General features: G+C 44.1%; 1 protein-coding gene, 1 non-coding gene and 1 pseudogene across 3 annotated transcripts in view; 2 read left to right on the top strand and 1 right to left on the bottom strand.

The window, feature by feature from the left end:
• The first annotated feature begins 1,586 nt into the window (after nt 1-1,586).
• Fhl1 (four and a half LIM domains 1) overlaps nt 1,587-19,423 on the top strand; it is a 62,261-nt gene continuing 44,424 nt past the window's right edge. Inside the window, exon 1 of one of the 2 annotated variants that reach the window (XM_057759795.1) lies at nt 1,587-1,739. The gene's annotated coding sequence lies outside the window, so the exon portion shown is untranslated. Of the gene's footprint in view, nt 1,757-19,423 lie in introns of both variants that reach the window. The other variant, XM_057759796.1, reaches the window with a different exon arrangement.
• Nucleotides 13,077-19,423, bottom strand: part of LOC130867507 (60S ribosomal protein L32-like) — a 29,455-nt pseudogene continuing 23,108 nt past the window's right edge.
• On the top strand, nt 19,244-19,349 carry LOC130868702 (U6 spliceosomal RNA). Its single transcript, XR_009056531.1, has one exon. It is a non-coding gene; the product is annotated as a U6 spliceosomal RNA (small nuclear RNA).

The raw sequence follows: 19,423 nt of genomic DNA, 5'->3' as shown, positions 1-19,423 counted from the left end.
CTGGTATGCAGGAGAGCTGCTTGAAGTGGAGCTAATTGTTCAGTGCTTTCCCATGATGGCCTGGGGCAGATCACTTTCTGTGCTAAGTAATGGGCAGCAAGACTTAGTTTGCTAATCCAGAAATACCAAACCTCAGTGATTCTAGGGGCTCAGAATGAGGGGAATAAAAGAAAAAAAAAGAAGGTAGGATCTGGGGAGCAAGGGAGGGAAGGGTGTTTTGAAAATAGCTACTGGCTCTCTGGTAAAAGAGGCCACCACCTGGTTTGTGAAGCTTGGAGAAAACAGCAATGTTTAGACTGTTCACTTGGCTTAAACCCACAGCTGCTCCACCTCTCAGCCACGTCCGCTTCTGCATAAAGCACCAATTCTCTCCTTCGATCTGGCCTTCATTTTGTATCAAGACTCTGAACTCCTTTAATGGACCTTCCTCCTGCCTCACCAGAGTTAGTCCCTACTCTAGCTACCCCCACCTTCCAAATTCACAACAGAAAATGGAAGTTTCCTCGACCCTACTCATCCGCCCCCCCGCCCTCCCCCCCCCCGGTTCTTTTCCTTTCTGTTCCCCCTTACAAGGGAAGATTTCAAAGCAGCTTTCTCTAGTTCACCTGCAGTCCTCTCGATCCTCTTCTATCAAGTCCATTCACGGGCATGGTCGGATTCTCCTGGAGGTTTTTCTTTTTTGCCTCTACTCCTTCTGTCTGGAAAGTTTTCCTTTTTATGGTACTGCTTTTATACCATCCAAGGCTTAGATTAAAGGCCACCTTTTTACACTATTTGCAACCCCATCTTATGCTGCAGTCTATCCAAGTGTGATTATTTTCTCGCTTACTTATATTCTCTTTTGCTCCACCAGTAAGGCCGCGTGCATGCACAACTGCATTCTATCTACAGCATCTGGCCCAGTACTTGGCACATGTGGTGAGGGCTCACTGAACTGAAGGAGTGAAAGATCGAGTCACACACTGTCCGAAGTGCTTTCGGAGTGATGGAAAAAGCCCCTGGATAAAGGCTCTTTTCGTTCTGTCCTGCATGTTAGTACGGGGAGATGTCGTCGGTGGGTATCTTAGCATGACGAGAACCAAGAGATCCGCAATCGCGGGCTGTAATGGGGTGTGCAGGTCAGTCAGGCCCCTGGAGAGGCGAGAGGCCACCTTGGCTGCCTCTCTTTGTTGCTACCACCTCCCGGGCTCTGGCCGCGGCTGCCTGCAGTGACTCGTGACTCCCCGACAGCCCGCGAAGGCCGGACCGCAAGGGGGGGGGGGCGGGAGCCCCCAGCCCGCCCTCCGCGTGCCCTTCCAAAGCTAGCTGGTGCTCCGGGAAGCAGCGCCACCGCGGGCTCGCGGCCACCTCCCGCGCGCACCCGCGCACGCCTTGCAGGCAGCCTGGCCTCTCCCGAGGCGGGGCCCACGCAACCGCGCCCCCTTCCCGCGCTTGCCCAACCGGCTCCCGCGCGCGCGCGCCTGCGGTCTCCCCGCACCGCAGCCCCCGCGCTACCGGCAGAGCCCAGGCGGACGCGCGCTCCGCCCTGCCCCGCCCCGCCCCGAGTGGGCCGCGCCCGCCCCCGCCCCCGCTCGTGCTCCCTCCCTCCCTTTTTCCCTCCCACTCTCATGCGCCCCTCCCCGCGCGCCCTACATCCACCGCCCGCCCGAGGGGGCTCAGTCCGCAGTCGTCGCTGTCGCCGCCACGCTTTGGCCTCGGAGCTGGTAGCGGCCACCGGTGCCGCTTAGACAGCTGCGTGGGTGAGCATCCCCAGACAGTAAGCCCGCGTTCCCTCCGTGTGTGTGTGTGTGTGTGTGTGTGTGTGTGTGTGTGTGAGCGCCTCCCTGGGGAGCCGCAGCTCTGCTCTGCTGCCGCCACTCCGGGGCTGCGCCGACCTGCGGGGTTTGGGTACCTGCGGCCTCCAGCCTCGGCGGCCTCGCCCACGCTGGCGGCTGCGGAACCCGGGGCTCTAAGGTCCCTTAGGGTGCGTGCCTTGGCCTCCTCTCCAAGGGCTTCGCTCCCTGGAGTGTGGGGGGGAATTCAGTGGGGGTGGTTCTGGGTCTTTCCTCTGAAAGGATTGAGGGTGGGGGTAAAAAGAGGGGGCTTTTGGTTTTCTCACCCAGGATGGCGGGCAGTGGGGGTGGGGCGAGGTGGGGACACCTTTGGGTTTTTTTTTTCTTTTTTAGGCTAGCTAGCAGCAGTTGAGAGTAGCAGGGGGATGATGATGACGATGATGGGGGGGTGCTTCATTGGTTATCCATTAAGGATGGCGCCTGTTGGGCTGGAGAGGAAGGTGGAACCTGCCTTGGTTCCCTCCACGGAGATGTTGAGGGAGCTGCCTGGTGGTTTTCCCTTTGGGGATGCTGGGGGTGGAAGGAGGGGAGTGCAAGGAGAAGGTGAGGGAGGGAGAGGGCTGGTGGAGCGGTTCTGCCCTCCACGGGGAAGGGCAGTCATGTGGGGGATGGGGGTGGGGAGAGGGGACTGGATTTCTGCTCTAGCATGGAAGCAAGAGGAAGGTTCTAGCGCTTAGGTTGAGTCTTGGTTGAGCCTTGGCAAGGTGGGTTAGGAAAACTGTTGGGTGTGACCTTTCTGTGTTCAAAAAGCTTGAAATTCCCACTACATGCTGTCTTCTTGGGCACTGCGAAAAAGGTTTCTGCTTCCGAAGTTCCCATGGCTTAGCCTTCCACAACTAGGTAGAGGTTTGAATCAGAAAGGCTGAGGCAAACTCGGCGTATGCGCTATTATTTTCTGTATTGGGGCCTTTAGAATTTCCCAGGCTCATTCTGATTACAACGACCCCCACAACTAGGGTGGCACATTGGGAAGAGGAGGCAAGACAGTATGTGAATGTGATTTCGGATTTGGTTTTTGAATTTCCTGAAGGGCAAGAGTGGAACAAATGTCTTTGCTGGAAATCCTCTATACTCTTCATTTAAATTATGCCATTGGGACTATCTGAGCCTCCTTTGATTTGAATTTGGAACAGATCCAGTTTTCCTAATTGGAGCTATCATTTTGTAATTGCTTGTAATTCTCCATGTTATCAAATGTATTTCAAGTTTATAAAATACTGGGAATATTTTTGTTATCTTGATTAAGGCTGTTTTAATATAAACGGAATGATCATTGGAAGTGAGAACATTTAAGGAAGAGGACAAGTTTAAATTCTGGGTCACGTGGAATTGGATAGGAGTTCCCATCCTCACCCATCCCCAGGAACAGGCCGCTCCCCATTCCATATATTTCACAAAATCAAGGGCTTGGGGTTGGTAGTTTAGCTTTGGAAATTCATGCCCATATTTGCTTAGGAAGAATGTGCATTGGAAAGCTGTGGATCTTCAGTGTGCCAGGACGATCATGCTTTCCCATTTGGGTTACATGAGGTTCCCATCTAGTCTACCTTCAGTCTTTAAAAACATTTAATGGGGGGCTGGAGAGATGGCTCAGTGGTTAGGAGCATTGCCTGCTCTTCCAAAGGTCCTGAGTTCAATTCCCAGCAACCACATGGTGGCTCACAACCATCTGTAATGAGGTCTGGTGCCCTCTTCTGGCCTGCAGGCATATACACAGACAGAATATTGTACTCATAATAAATAAATAAATAAATATTAAAAAAAAACCAGAGTTCTTCTGTCCCTTTTAAAAAAAAAAAAAAAAAAAAAAAAAAAAAAAAAAAACATTTAATGAACATTTTTAAGGGCAAAATAGAGTCTGCATGCAACAGGAGATTCGTTAGCTAGGCCACGATTCCTACAAAGCGCCACACAGTAAGTACGCATTCTAATAGTCCCATATAGATTCTGTAACCACGCATGGCTTTTGAAATTCTAGGCTTCCATTCCAATATTTCATTTTTTTGGAGAAGGGAAATATTTTTTCAAGCATGTCTAGATTTGGGGGTGAAACGAAGAGTATAACATGCAAATTGGTAGAAATTCCTCTTGCATGAGTGCTTTGGAGATAATTTAATATACATTAAATGAATGGATTACTTGAATAAGATATTGACTTTGTTGCAAATGTTAAAACTAGAAATGTTTAAGTGGAAATAGAGCATGGGTCTACGTGATTAACGAACATACATTTACTTGTGCTATTGTGTGTACCATTCAAATGTTTATGTGATGTGTTCGTGTGTGTTCTGCAGCAAGGCGGGGGTGAGAAAGAGCGCATTTTCACAATCTAATTTAAATCTGGTGGTTTTTTTCCTCTGAGGAAGAAGAATGCTGAAAGTGGTGAAAAGAAAAAATTGTTAAGAGGAGCAGTATGTTGGTGGGAAAATGGACCTTTCGTTTCTCTCTAAACAAAAGGAGCAAAGGGAATCTTTTACTTGGCTTTTTGAGAACCTGTTGTAAGATGGGGGGGGAAGATGAATAACTTTCAGAAATTAGCAGTCTGATGAAATAGTTGTTCTACATAATCTTAAAGATTTGGCTAGTTATCTCTTGGAAAAGTAACATGTAAATTAAGCCTTTGTGTGAGAAATTCAGCATCAGGCCTTCAGTTTGGCTATTCATTCATTCATTCAGTTGTTGTAGCACTGGGGATGGAACCCAGGCCTCACACATGCAGAGCAGGCACCGTTATCATAGAACACCATCCCTAGCCCAAGTTTAGACATTAAAAACAAATAATTTGTTGAAGGCATGGCAGCTAATCTCCTGAGGCTATGCCCTGTTTTCCTAATCTCTTCCTCATAGTTCTCCTCTTTTCACCCCCCCCCCCCAGGAGTTGAACAAATGTTCCTGCTTGCTTGAACTTTAGTCATTATCTCCTTGGCTGCGCTCCTTAACTTTTGTCTACACATTTTGTTGTTATTGTTGCTGTTGTTAACTGAACTACACAGTTGTTGGATTTGGGATACATGGGAGTATATTGTAGTTATTTTTTCTTAAGATATTTTTTTTCTTTCAGCTCCTGTCGAACATAGTAAAAAAGTTTCCCTCCGTCCCTCCCTCCCCCTCCCTCCCCTTCCTCTCTGCCAGCACAGCGCCTAATTAAGCAGAACATATGAGCATTCCTTTCTCCACCAGCCATTTATAGAGTCTCCTCCTCTGATGGAGGCCCGTGTACCTGGTGCCCGGATATCAAGTATATAAGAAATATCTCCTGCCTTTCTGGTGTGATTCTAGAAAAGTATAGATAGTTAATCCGTTCTGATTAATTAAGACATGTCTGGAGTCCTTTGGCTATCCATATAGTCTTTGTGAATCTATTAAACATTCGTTACTCCTGCAAACAGTGAAGTCATTTCTTTCTAATGCCTTTGTTTGAGACATATTTTTCATTTTGGGTACTATAAATCAATTGTTGAAAATATTTACAAATGGACGTCTTGATTAAACATTTGTAGACTTTCCTTTGTTGTATGAAAACTGCATAGCATTCGCATGGTCTTGGATATCCTAAGTAATTTGAGATGATTTAAAGTATATGAGGAAATGATGTAGATTATATGCAAATACAATGTAATTTATATGAAAGACTTGATCATCTGTGGATTTTGCTATCTATAGATAGATTATGGAACCAACCACCTTTGGATACTGAGAGCTTGTGTCTTATAGGCTAAAGATTTTCTCTTTGAAATTTTTTATTATTATTTTTATTATTAAATTTTTTATTTATTATTATGAGGCAAAGTCTCCTGTACTTCAGGCCGACCTTCAACTCTCAATCCTCCTGCCTCTGCCCCCTGATTGCTGGGAATACAGGCATGTGCTAGCGTGCCTAACTTTCCCTTTTTTTAATTAGTCAATATAATTGCATGTATTTATGAGGTACAGTATGATAGGCTGATTCATAGATACAATGTGTAAAGATATTTTCTTTAAATTAAAGGGAGCATATCATATTTACTGATATTTAAAGTCACCTTTCTTATTTTCTTAGCTGGCTGTCCTGGAGCGCACTGTGTAGACCAGCATGGTCTTGACTACATAGAGGTTCACCTTCCTCTGCCTCTGAGTGCTGGGTTTAAAGGTGTCTCTAAATTTATCGTTCCATATGGTGTAGAGGAGTGAGAGGTGGATGGCCAGCCTCCCTTCCTGTGATTTAAAACATTTTCTAATGGCAAATTGAGACCAAGTCATTTTTCCGTGGTCAATTTTGAATTATGGTTGGCCATGGGTGATGGGACTCAGAAGAGTGAATAGTATTCTGTAGTGCCTTGATAAACCTTTGATCTTCTGCAGGGTCCCATCTGAGATCCTGGAGAATCATTCTGCTTGTGGAATGTGCTGGACTAGTGGTTTTCATCCCCAGGGAATTTGCCACACGGGGGTCACTGGACAATGCCCAGAAGATGTTTTTTTCCCAGATGCACTTCCTGGAATCTAGTCACTAGAGGCCAGGGGTATTGCTTAAATATCCTAGAACTCATAGGGCAGCAACCCCAGCATAAATGTGTCCATCCTGAAGCCTCAGTAATGCCGAGGTTGATGTAATTTCCTCTACAAACACAGGAACACATAACTTCAGGAGAGGAAAGGACAATAGCAGTGTTTTCATGTGACCCTGTAGAGGACTCAGCTGAGCTCATTTGATTAGACTTCAAAGTGGCTAGTTCCTGCCCATCAAACTGAATAACTAGAATACCAGCTTGTGTTTATGGCACTCTGTTCCAGGTGCTTGCATACATTACATGTTTCTCTTCTTTGGTAAATGAGGAACTAGGTTCAGAGAGGTAAAATAAGTTGCCTTGGAAGTAGAGTTGAAAATCTTCTGACGTTCACGGTTCCCCTTATGGTGGGCATCATTCAAGAATCTTAGTGAACACAATTTTAAATGCTGTAGAAGTTCATCAGTATACATAGACCTCATTTGCAAATTCTTTATAATAAAAATAGAGCATGGTATTGAGAAAACTGAAAATTACTCTCTGTTCTAAGTACCATTGAGTTTGCTTGAGATTAATTAAAACCAGGAATGATAAATTTGGCCAGGCTTGGAGTAAGTAGCAAGGGAAGAGGAAAAGGGGACCAGGGAATGAGCATTAATTCTTTTTCATGCGTTTCAGGAATTATGCTAATGTATTGACACTCATAATTTGGTTTGCCCCTCTTCATTCTACAGAGTCTTGAAGGTGTACATTTCATGAAGAATCTGAGACTGGAGCCAGGCAGTGGTGGCGCACGCCTTTAATCCCAGCATTTGGGAGGCAGAGGCAGGTGGATCTCTGTGAGTTCAAGGTCAGCCTCTCCTAAAGAGCAAGTTCCAGGACAGCTAGGGCTGTTGCACAGAGAAACCCAGTCTCAAAAAAAAAAAAAAATCCAAAAAACAAAAAACAACAAAATTAGTGTTTAAGACTGCACAACTGATAAATGGCAGAGTGGGGATTTGAGTTGAAGTTCCATGGCTAAGCTACTGTCCCTGTCGTAAAGGCTGGTGGTGGGTGGAGGTACCTGGTAGAGAGAGACAGAGAGGAGAGTATATGAGTGTTGGGTAAAAAGTAATTTTAGAGACAGTGATGGTTGCCAATGGATCGTGGTGTTCTGTGGTTGACAATAAGGGGTGAGTATCTGCTCTCTCTTCAGCTGATAAGAATTGAATTCAACATGGAATTTGTTTTAGAGCTCTATCCCAAGAGACTGCAATGTTTATTTTGGAGAACTTTATTTTCTGGTGTACCTGAACTTTCAAGACAGTGCTTTTTTTTTTTTTTTTTTTTTTTTTTTTGATAGCCACAAACCTGGGCATTATGTACATTGGCATCCATCCAGCAACTTGGCTTTCCCTTCGTTAGAGACCTCACTAATGACAGCACCTGGTTTTCTCTTTTTGGACAGTTTATACATTGACACTTGCTATGGAAGTTGTTTTTGTAACATCAGATTTATTCTTGTGTTTTCCATCTGAGGGAATTTTGTTTTGACAGCTAAGTATTTATCTTAACTTTTAATGTCTTTTGTTTTAGAGCAGAAGAAGAGGAGAAAATTTTTAAAGCTCATTAACAATCATATTTCGTGAAAATGTGTGTGTGTGTGTGCACGTGTGTGTACGTATATATGCACGCGTGTGTGGGCAGAAAAGGGTCCTGGTGTTTCACTTCATTTACTTTAAGTTGGAAAGGAATTTTAACCATGGCTCTCCAGAGCCATGGCACTGGACAAAAAGAACTGTTACTTAGATAAAATGCATGTTTTGATTTCCATGTAGGACTGTCAGCCATAGATTGTGATTATGATAATAATGTCCTGATTCTGAGCACAGCAATCAGCCAAGTGCTAATCACCCACTGTGTGCAGGCATGCATGGTGATACTGCCTGGTTTTTCTCCGCACCTCAGTGACCGTGCTCTGTTTTAATCTTTGCTGTGTGGGGTATGGAAACAGGCCTTGTGCATGCAGGCTAGTGAACTGCCACTAACCAGACTCATCCCACTAATTTCAGAAGATGGGAGATCTGGGGAAACTTGTAAATCCTTTAGTACTTCTCTGTTGTCGAAAATATAGAAAACACAGAAAGGCTTTGAGAAGAAAACATATAATCTATCATCTAGAAGTTAGTGACAGCGTTCTGTGCATCTTTCAAAAATGCAGTCATGGCCGGGCGGTGATGGCGCACACCTTTAATCCCAGTACTCCGGAGGCAGAGGCAGGCGGATCTCTGTGAGTTCGAGGCCAGCCTGGTCTACAAAGGGAGTTCCAGGACAGGCTCCAAAACCACAGAGAAACCCTGTCTCGAAAAACCAAAAAAAAAAAAAAATGCAGTCATTTTTGTTTTATGGTGGACTCAAGTCCATCGCAGAGTTGCTAACTTTAAAATGCTCTCAGGTTTTCTAAACTCTCTGAAGATTGTACGAGTCGCTGCTGCAGAGCTAGCCAGTCATGATCATATTGCAGGTGGCGGGCAGTTGCGGTTGTCCTCTGGCCGCTTCAGTCTGCTCTGTAAAGAAGGGGAGAGTGACTCCCACAGGTTTTTCTTCTTCCACTTGATGAGTAGGACTTCAATAGCAGAAAGTCAGCCTTCCCTTCATTTTAAAGATGAGGAAACTGAGGCTCAGTTAATGAAAGAATTCTGACTTGAATTCTTTATTTATTTTTTCTAATTTGAGTTAAACTTTTTGGTAGCCTGTCCCTCAGCACATCAAGTTTTGGGGCAGATGGGATAACTTAGTAATGGGCTTGCTATACAAGCTCAAAGACCTGAATTCAGCCTCCAGTGGAACATGCTTATAACCCCAGCTCCTGGGGAGGAGGATGCAGGGGGACCCTGAGGGGCTCACGGGCCAGCCAGCCAGCCTAGCCTGCGTAGCTAGATCAAGGCTTACCAAGTATGCTTTAAATGTAAAAATGAAAGGCAACTTCAAGACACTTTGGACGTGGTAGCCCAGAAGACCATAATTAAGGCTTCTCCACAAAAGTATTCTTCCTTTATAAAATGAGATATCTGTTCAAATTGTGGGAGATTTGAAGCTTTTTATCTGTTTTAGATCTAGGTAGAAAATTAAATTATAGTAGATTTTTGATAGTATAGCCATTAATGGATTATGCAGATACAGGCGCACACCCTTTATTTTAATCTGACACACAAGTTCCTGGGGGTGGGCTTAGAAAGAGGGTTCCCAATGGTTAAGAACATTTGCTACTCTGGTAGAGGACCTGGGTTTGGTCCCAAGGACCCACATCATGGTGGCTCATAACCATCTGTGACTGAAGTCCCAGGGGATTGGATGCCCTCTAGTGGTCTCCTCAAGCACCAGGCACTTACGTAGTACTTTTACGTTCAGGTGAATGTATGATATCGTTCATATATATCAATCATATGCATAAATTAAATAAGTCTTAATGAAAATTTGTTCTTGGGTCTGAAGAGATGATTTTGCAGTTAAGAGCACTGCAGTTCTTCCAGTAGATCCAGGTTCGATTCCCAGCACCTGGCTGACAACTGTAACTCCAGCTCCAGGAGATCTAGCATACTCCTTCTGACATCTGTGAGGACCCACAGCCAAGCTCATATGCACCAACACACACACACACACTCCTCACAATCCTCTCTTCCTCTCTTTCCCTCTCCCTTCCTCCTTCTCTCTTTCCCTCTCTCCTCTCTCTCCCCCTCTCCCTCCCTTCCTCTCCCTCTCTCCTTCTCTCTCTCCCCCTCTCCCTCCCTTCCTCTCCCTCCTTCCCTCCCTCCCTCCCTCCCTCCCTCCCTCCCTCCCTCCCTCCTTCCCTCCCTCTCTCCTTCCCCCTCTTTCTTTCTCTCTTTCTCTCTGTCTATCTCTTTCTCTCTCCCCCCTCAAGGAATCTTTTTATTTTTAAGTTTTTAGGGTTCCTTCCATTTTGCCTGGATGAAGACATTTTCTTCTGTGGTTGGGTTCCCCTCTCTCTGTGTGCCCACTGCATGTCTTTTAACCACCAGAGTGACTTTTGTCAGCCCATGTCACTGTACCCACTTCCTTTTCCTCCCGATCATCCTTGCAGCACATTTTCCAGCCACTCCATCCGCCTTTCTCTTATCTGTATTTGTCACTGTTGTGCTTACAGTAGCTTGACAGGACTAGGTCTCTTACTCCACTGAGGATGCTTTCCAGAGTAGAGGTGAGGTGAGAAACTCAATACAGAAATATCATTGACAGAATAAACCAAATATGGTGAGAGTGCATGGACTCTATACATTTCAACTTGTGAATGCAAAGTGATTTTTCTTCATAGCTAGGGTATCAGCACATGGCAAAGGGTGTGTAAAGATGCATATGTATTTACTGCTGAAGGATATGAGTGGAGAAAAGGAGCAAATTGTCCCTTTAACTAGATGTGGATTTTCAAATAGCCTTTGCTCTTGCTCATCTCTGTGCCTGGTAGTGAATGTGGTACATCACCAGCAGTGCAGTGACTGTCATCTGAGAGCGGATTTTCCTTCCAGTGTAAGCTGCTGAGACGGTATAGATAAAAAGTACGCAGAAGACTCATGTAGACTTCTTTGAGAGCATTGCTTTGATAAGGCAGAATCAGCCAACTCTGCTTGAATAGTTGGGAAAGCTCATCTTTCAGTTCAGCTTTAGAGTGTACTATTGGCCCCTGTTCACTTTGAAATTTGATTTCTCCGAAGACTTTAAGGGTTGTCTTTTCAGTGAACTGGGCCAGGTCTAGTCTTCTGCACCGTCCCTGTTCGTGAAGCAGATTGCTAGCACATCAAGGAAAGAAACTATGGTGGGTGTATTGGTACACACCTGTAATCCTAGCACTTGAAAAGTGGAGGCAGGAGATTATGGATTTGAGACCAGCTTAGGGTACACAGTAAACCCCCCTCAGTCTCAAAACCAAATCAGAAAAGAAGTCAAGCCCCCAAATTAAAATGAGGCAATGCAAGTTTCTATCTGCATGTGTAGATAAAGCAACTGGCCTCCTTAAATGCCTGCTTATTGAGCAGCATTTATATAGGACAAGTGATAGCCATTTAAGAGCTCTGATTTGATGAGTTGTGACAAATGCATATACCCGTGAAACTACTCTTACAGTTGGGATATGCGTTTTTCACCCCCCAAATTTTCCTGTGCCCCTCACTCCTACTGATAGGCTTCCGTGTGAAAATCCCTTTCCAAATTAGCTTTAGGAGTTAATGGATCTTATATACAAAAGCCGGATTATGCCCAGAATGCAATCTTTTTCTCTGCATTTAAAGCAAAGTAATATTACAGAGGAATCCTGGGTGTGGCTTTTCTGGTACACTTTCCTGATTACCTTCCAGTAAACTGCTTAGTAATAGTTTCATTGCATATTTGGATGGAAGGCAAATTACAGCCAAGAGAGAAGTAATTGTGTTAAATAGAAGAGACATGTATATTTACATAGTTTTCCTGAAAAGTCAGATGCTCAGGAACAGGAGGAAAAGTGGCTGGGGCTGTTGCTCAGTGGGAGAGCCCTTAGAGTCACAAAGCTACTGATTCAGTTTCCCAAACAAACAAGACAGACAGAAAACCCAGTAAATTAAACAATTGAAATTTTGCCTCAAATTTATTCATGAAACGAAAAAATGAAAAAAGAATAAAATATATTTATATACAATTACTAAATGATAGGAATATTTTCTGAGAAACTTGTCAGAAGACTTTACTATTGTACAAACATCAGAATATAAACTGGGCGGTGGAGGCACACGCCTTTAATCCCAGCACTCGGGGAGGGTAGAGGCAGGCGGATCGCTGTGAGTTCAAGACCAGCCTGGTCTACAAGAGCTAGTTCCAGGACAGGCTCCAAAACCACAGAGAAACCCTGTTTTGAAAAACCAACAAAACAAACCAGAATATACTTGAAGAAACCTAGAGGCATAGCTTCCTAAACATGTACTGTGTATGGAATGGCCTTGTGTTTATAACTAGTAATAGCGGATAACTATAGAGCTTCTTATACTAAGTATTGAAGGCAATTGAAACAGAGTGGCAGGTACTTGTCTGTCTAAATAGAAAAGGCATAGAAAGGGTGCTGGAGAGATAGTTTGGTAACATGCTTGCTGTGTAAGCATGAAGATCTGAGTTTGGATCACCAACACCTATTTTTTCTTTTAATTAAAAGAGCTGTGTGTGGTAGCACGTGCTTATAATTCCAATACTAGGGCCAGGGGAGGCGGTGAGACAGGCAGGCAGGTCCCTAGGGCTTGCTGGCCATGCAGGGGAGGCGGTGAGACAGGCAGGCAGGTCCCCAGGGCTTGCTGGCCATGCAGTCTGTGCTAATTAGTGAGCTGCAGGTGCTCTGGTCTCTCCATGTGTGTGCATGGATGTGTGTGTGCGTGTGCACGTGCTGCACACACACACACACCAGAAAAAATCAAAAGCCTGGGTTTTTTTCCAGCTCAGGTATACTCAGGATTGGAATACATACCGCATGGCATTGGAATGTTATGGCACATGACAGTACACCTGTATCTTCAGGTACACACAGATAGACACACATAGAGTCATTTTTATAGGAGTAACCTATGATTTGGAATAACAATAGATTTGGAGCTGATTCGGGGCTTTCTGTGCATAGCCTCCATACCCTGTTTACACATTTCTGTGTAGAGCAGGCTTTCTCTCTCTCTCTCTCTCTCTCTCTCTCTCTCTCTCTGCAGTTTTTGTGGTTTTATTTAAACACAAATAAAACATGCATGCAAGCCATCTACTGATTCTCTTCACTGCGCAGCGTGGCGTTGGAATTGTTGACTCTGATGGCCAGCTGTGCTGCTCTTTCCACGATGGCTTTTCAGTTCTGAAGGAAACATTGTGAGCAATCTCAGCACAGTAAGACTTGTACACATCAGCAGCTCCTCCAGGTCCTTGATGTTGTGGACCAGAAACTTCTGGAAGCCGCTAGGCAGCATGTGCTTGGTTTTCTTGTTGCTCCCGTAACCAGTGTTGAGCATCAGGATCTGGCCCTTGAATCTTCTCCGCACCCTGTTGTCAATACCTCTGGGTGTCCGCCAGTTTTGCTTAATCTTGACATATCGGTCTGACTGGTGCCGGATGAACTTCTTGGTCCTCTTTTTGACGATCTTGGGCTTCACCAGAGGCCGGAGGGCAGCATGGTGCCGCAAAGGAGATGGCAGCCACCTCGCAGGTAGTGCCGAGGAAGAAGGAAGGGCCAGGCTTTTTCTCTTATCTGTATTATTGAATGAAATAATTATTGGAAGAAGTTGGGGGCTGCTGTAGTCAGGTGCAATCGTCCGTTTCTTACTGTCAGAAAACTTAAGAAGGCAGGAAGTGTTTTTGCTGCCACCCTATTGATTGCTGTGACCCTGGTCTGTGCCCACTCCCCTGCCACGCCTGCTTTGCCCTGTCACTGCCCTCTCTGTCTTCCTTCCTGGTTTTCTCTTTATATGTCTTTCCTGTTTCCTTGTGCTATTTCTTCCGCACTGCCTCTGCTATCTCTTAAAAAATGCATTTTCATAAATGTCTCCAGACTGAGTGGGCACCAAACAGGAATCGTAGCATCTTTAGGGCTGTGTTTCCGACTTTTCATTTTGGGATCCAGTAAAACTTTGAGTCTCCTTTCAAGTTTGGAGTCACACTGGAGGTCATAGAGTCGTGAAAGGCTGGTATTCGGAAAACCAAAACAGTGTACATCCTGTGCTATGTTACAACAGTTTTGGAACAATGAATCCATAAAACTAAAAGGATTTATAGTATTCCTGTGATGCATCCTTTAACAATGCTTAAGCAGGTCAATGCTCTGGACTATAGGTATTTATTGTTTTTCAGAGTGTGCTGAAAAGATATTATCCTCCCTGTCCCAACATTAGTCAAAGCCTATAAAATGTATGGTACAAAGCATGAACCCTAGTGCAAAGTATAGTCAATAAGATAGATTTTAGTTCGTAATAATGTATTAATATTGTCCCATCAGTGTGGCAAATGTAGATATTGAAAGTTCAGTTCCAGGAACCTACCCCTCGAATGCAAGAATCTACAATACCCAATCCTTTATATAAAATGGAGTATATACATGCATATGACCTATGTATATGCTTCTGTATATTTTAAACCATCTTTATATTCTTCACAATACCTAAGGTAGTAGAAGTGCTCCGTGCCTGTTGTACATTGTTTGGAATAATTACATGAGAAAAATCTACATACTCCACATGCATGTAATGTCTTATTCTTCATATTTTCCATGCAAATTCGGTTGAATCTGTATGTGCAACCCATGGATAGGGAGGGGCAGCTTTACCCAGAAGGACTGGGGAGGACAGTGGCAGTGGCTACAGGGCAGGTATGTGACAGCATCTTCTTGTCCCCTTGATGTTTACTCACTTGCTTCTTCTTGCCCTCTTCTGGCAGCTCTTAGTTTTTAGTTCCTCTTTATCCTACTGTGGTCATTTGGGGACTGTCTGCTGAAGAACAGGGAGGACGCTTGCATGAAAAGAAGCTTGGTGGATGTACCACAACTGCCTGAGCATCTTATACTTTTCTAGCACTCAGAACTTTACTGCTGTCGTGGTCTCTTCCGATTAAAATGCTAGGCACTCTGTAAACGTTTTATGACATGGAATTTGAAAGCAAAATTGTGTCACATTGTGAACTTAGTTTTACTGTCCCTGCCATGTTTCAGACCCTCATACTTTTTTCTTTTATGTGTCTGTCATTGCTCCTATAAGAGATAATGGCAGCACCCATGTTCATGTGATTGACCCTGTGATGCATTGATTGCAGTGGAGCTGCCTGTCTGCCAGTATGCAACTCACAAACCCCAACTTCTGACAAGTATGGGTCTGAGTACATCATAAAGCGCAATCAACTAGTGCTTATTCAGTGCTCACTCTAGAACACACACATAGGTTGCTGTTATTATGGAGACTAGTAAAATCAATCTCTCAAGCAAGGAATGCTCATTTTAATTGGAGATGCTGTGAGCAGTGCGGCAAAGCTGTGCCAGAAAGAGTATTGAACTGAGCAGGGCAGGGCAGGGCAGGGCAGGGAGTGTGAAGAGTCAGGAATTTGAACCCTACCCAGAGGACCATTTGATTCTCTGAGAAAATAATTCCTCCAGTTTATAAAAAGACAGTTTTGCTGGATCATCTTAAGATATTTGTGGATGTTTCAAAAGATGTTCCATTTTCTTTTGTCTAAATGAGATATACAAGGTTAAACATCCCTAAATGCCCTGGTATTGGGACATTTCATATTTCAGATTAAGGATTCTTGAGTGGTGAAGTCTACACAAATATTCCAAAATCTTGGCAAAAAACATAACTCTTAAATACCAGTAGTTTTAAGATTTCAAGGAACGGGCTGAGTGTGGTTATCCCAGCACTCAGGCAGAGGTTGGCAGATCTGCCTCTGGTCTATATAGTGAGTTCTAGGGCAGCCAAAGCTCCATTGACAAGACCCTACCTCAAAAACATAACAAAACAAAAAACTAAAAAACAAACAAACAAAACAGATTTAAGTGAATGGGTGTTTAGTCTATGGATATACTTACTGTTTTATGGTACATCTATATATATTATATAATCATCATGTGGGGTCCTTGGACCCAGAGTACAGAGCATCACCTAGATTCTAGAAATTCAGGTTCATGAGCTGACTGAATCAGAGAGCTGGGGATGGGGCCTTACCACCTGTGTTAGAACAAGGGTCCCTGTCAGGTAATTCTGCTGTCCACCAAAAGTGTGACAGCCATGATATAAATGAAGGTCCAGCACATCTTGGCCTGGCGAATACTGCTTGCTCTTTACAGCATGGCACCTTGATGCCACGTTTTCTGGAACGAAGGGAGTATGTATGTATCTTCACCTGAAGGAAGGCGAAAGGCCTAGAGATGACCTTTGTCAGCCATTTTGTAAGGGAACCTAATCCGACTAACCAGGGTTTCATCCTCCTTGATTAAGTCACCTCAGGACCTTACCTCTTGATGTTGTCTTGTTAGTTACACTTAAAAATGGGTTTTAGAGACTATGGAAATATTCACGCTCTTGCACAGGGAAGGTCAGGAGAGCTGATAGAGGAGAGAAAGGTAAGGTCATGAGGGTGTCCTTGACTAGTGTGCAGTCTGAAGCGGTCATCAAGCCCCCTACTACTGGGAAACATAGTCCGGCACATGTGGAAAGGTGTGCTCAGTGGAAAAGGCACTACATATGGGGAAGGGCAGAAAGGCCAGAGGGCTTAACACTGCAGTGGCAGCACTTTACTAAGGGCCTTCATTTCTTCCAGGAGGGAGGAGCCTCTGGGCTCTAATCTAATCCCTTAAAGCAGTGGTTTTCTTTTTTCTCTTCCTTTTTTTGTTCTTTTTTCTCCCCTCCCTCCCTCCCCCCTCCCTCCCTCCCTCCCTCCCTCCCTCCCTTCCTCCCTCCCTCCTTTCTTTCTTTTTTTCTTTCTTTCTTACTTTCTTTTTTGAAATAGGTCTTTGTGCAACAGTCCAAGATGTCCTGGAACTCGCTTTGTAGACCAGGCTGGCCTCAAACTCAGAGATCCACCTGTCTCTGCCTCCTGACTGTTGGGATTAAAGGTGTGTGCCACCACACCTAGCTACTCTCTTTCTTTTTTATTTTAAAGATGTTATCCTTTTTCTTTTCACTCCCAAGCCTGCATATATTTTAAACACACTCTAAACTGTTTAGAGTTTTTTTTTTCGTCTGAATCTATCTTTACTGTATATCTCTCTTTTTCTGACCACATGAATCTTTAATTTGCTAAGCGATATGGCTAGGATTAAAGCTGGGACTTTGACCGCTGGATACGCCCTATTCCTTAGCTTCCTGAGAGTCTAGCCTTGTGGCGGAGGTACCGGCCAGAGCCGTGTTTATTGCCTCAACTCTATGGTGTTTCAAGGTCCCTGCCACCACCAAAAAGCATGCTATCAGCTACTCATAAACACCATTTAAGTGTTTGGTGGTGGGGCCTCATAAAAGAGCAGTAAGGTTTTTGCAGCCAAAGCTGAGCCAGGCAGCCTCTCTTAAATGAGATGCACTTGCCTTTAGCAAACAGAGCAAACTTGAGGAATTGCTGCTACCAAGAAGCCATGCTTAACACTGTTATTTTGTGTCTAGAATTACTTAGTTCCAAGCTCTCTCAGGTTTTCTGTGAATGCAGTTGTCCACACGTTGGGCTGAAGAAGTGGTTCAGTGGTTAGGAACACTGAGTGATCTTAAAGAAACTGAGTTAGATCTCCAGCACCTACATGGGGGTTCACAACCACCTGTAAATCCAATGCCAGGGGCTCTGACATTTCCTGGCCTGGAATTAGGTACACAGGTGGCTCAGAGGCACACATGCAGGCAAAACATCCAGATATATAAAATATTTTTTGGGGGGGGGTTTCAAGACAGGATTTCTCTTTGTAGCCCTGGCTGTTCTGGAACTTGTTCTCTAGGCCAGGCTGACCTTAAACTCACAGAGACATGCCTACCTCTGCCTCCCAAGTGCTGGAATCACCACTGCCTGGCAAAACGTAAATTTTAAAATTCTTAAAAGTGTGATAATGTAATGAAGCTGCAGTTAACAGACAAAACTAGGACTGTGGAAATAAGGAGAGAAAGGTTCAAACTTGTTCATGAAGAACAGGCAGGTTTAGTGGTGGTAGACTTTGGTGCAGGAATTGGTCTCTGAATTTGAGGAGGACCAATGCTCCAATGTAGCTGTCTGAATTGTCATTGGGCTCTATCCAGTCCTCTTGTCCTTCATGCTTTTTATTTAGCTATGAAAATAGAAATTATACTTGCATGAAAAGTTACCCATACTCCTCATGTTAGAGGGGGAAAATGCTGGTTTTTTTTTTTAATATGAAAGAATGCTTGGAGTTATGGGAAAGTTATAAACTTGGCAATGACTAATTCAAGCCTTTCGGTCAATTAAGTGAATTTTTATTTTAGCATTTGTTTTATTTGGGGTCCACTGTAATGGTCATTGAAAGAACACCAATCTTCTTATTTTTAAAGCACAACACAAATATCATTGAACACCAGGGCAAAGGACAAGAACGTCAAGGGCTTACCTTTGACTGGTAGCAAATATTTGTTGCTCCATTTCCCATGCTGGGTTCGCTGCTTGCTTGTGCTTCTGTAGGCATTTCCCCTAATGCCTAATAGATCTGGTCTCCAGTTTATTTTAAATGGTGCTTGGAATTTGTAAATATTATTAATATTTTAACATTTCAGTAAAAAGTGGACAAATACATTTTCTTCTTCCTTTTGGCCAACGGTCCCTGAAACTTGTGTGAGGCTGTGGCCATGGCAAGAGTGCCTTGGAGTGAGGAAGGGCGAGGCGCACTTCTCATTCTTCCACCTTTGCTTTAGAGGAAAGGCGCAGCTTCTTAACTGGCTTTAAAAGCTACCAAAGCTTACAAATGACCCATTGCTCCAACTGTAGCAACTCTGTGCACTTTTTAGTTTTTGAATGAAATGGAATCTGCAGAAAAATGTGGACTGATTGCAGCTTTAAATGTGTAGCACATACAACAGATGCCTTTAAAGAAAACAAACAGATCTTTCCCCAAACCTCCAAATAGTGAAGAAGCCTATGAAAAATAAGTGTAGAAGGATTGAGATGGCTCAGTGGATAAAGTTCTTGCCACACTAGTATGATGGCCTAAGTTCAGATCTCCAGAGCCCATGTAAACACTCTAAGTAAGGCTACCTGCCTGTAGTCCCAGTGCTATGGAGAATGGAGGCAGGAGGATCCTTGGGTCTTGCAGACTAGCCGCTCTAGCCAGTTGGTGAGCTCCGAGTTCAGTGAGAGACTCTGTCTCAAAGATTAAAGCAGAGAGTGACTAAGGAAGGTACCAAGTAGTAACTTGCATGTGCACACTAACAAGTGAGCACACCTCCTCACATCCCCAAACTAAAACACATGCTCAATTAGATGGCATGTGCAGTAATACTGAGACGGTACAGAGAAGATTAGCATGGCCATCCATGATGATGGTATGCAAATTAGTGATGTGCTCCATATTTCTAAAAGAACTAAATAAGTGTAGAAACCTGTATGTAATTAATGGTTTTTCCTGAGTATGAGTATATTATCAGATAT

Source organism: Chionomys nivalis, chromosome X (genome assembly GCF_950005125.1).
Source record: "Chionomys nivalis chromosome X, mChiNiv1.1, whole genome shotgun sequence".
In the NCBI taxonomy this organism is placed as follows: Eukaryota; Metazoa; Chordata; class Mammalia; order Rodentia; family Cricetidae; genus Chionomys; species Chionomys nivalis.
Note: the sequence above shows the minus strand (reverse complement) of the source record. Positions and strands in the feature narration are given on the sequence as shown.